Source organism: Apaloderma vittatum, unplaced genomic scaffold (assembly GCF_000703405.1).
Source record: "Apaloderma vittatum isolate BGI_N311 unplaced genomic scaffold, ASM70340v1 scaffold31703, whole genome shotgun sequence".
Classification (NCBI taxonomy): domain Eukaryota; kingdom Metazoa; phylum Chordata; class Aves; order Trogoniformes; family Trogonidae; genus Apaloderma; species Apaloderma vittatum.
In genome coordinates this window covers 4,213-4,447 of record NW_009709146.1, presented here as the reverse complement: position 1 = coordinate 4,447, position 235 = coordinate 4,213, and the positions used below count along the sequence as shown (strand labels likewise).

The 235-nt window shown below is 54.9% G+C and overlaps 1 protein-coding gene across 1 annotated transcript in view; it reads left to right on the top strand.

Moving 5' to 3' along the window:
• The window catches only part of LOC104271968, a 5,336-nt gene that overhangs the window by 2,109 nt on the left and 2,992 nt on the right, over window positions 1-235 (top strand). The gene's annotated exons all lie outside the window — the stretch shown is intronic.

Here is a 235-nt window from a genome sequence, read left to right as displayed (position 1 = left end):
CGAGCTGTCACCAAGCCAGACACTGAGCCAGACACGTGCCCACAGGGCAAGAGCTTGGAAACACTTAGGAAAAATGCAGGGGCTTTTGGAGGGGACGTGCAGCCAGATCCCTCCACTGTGGATGCACATGTAGCACCGTGCATGGTGGGGTATCTCGCTGAGATGAATAGGGGGGGGTCTGTCCTGTGTCACACCTCACTTTTTGCCTCTTGGCTGTGTGCTAATGGTCACATAA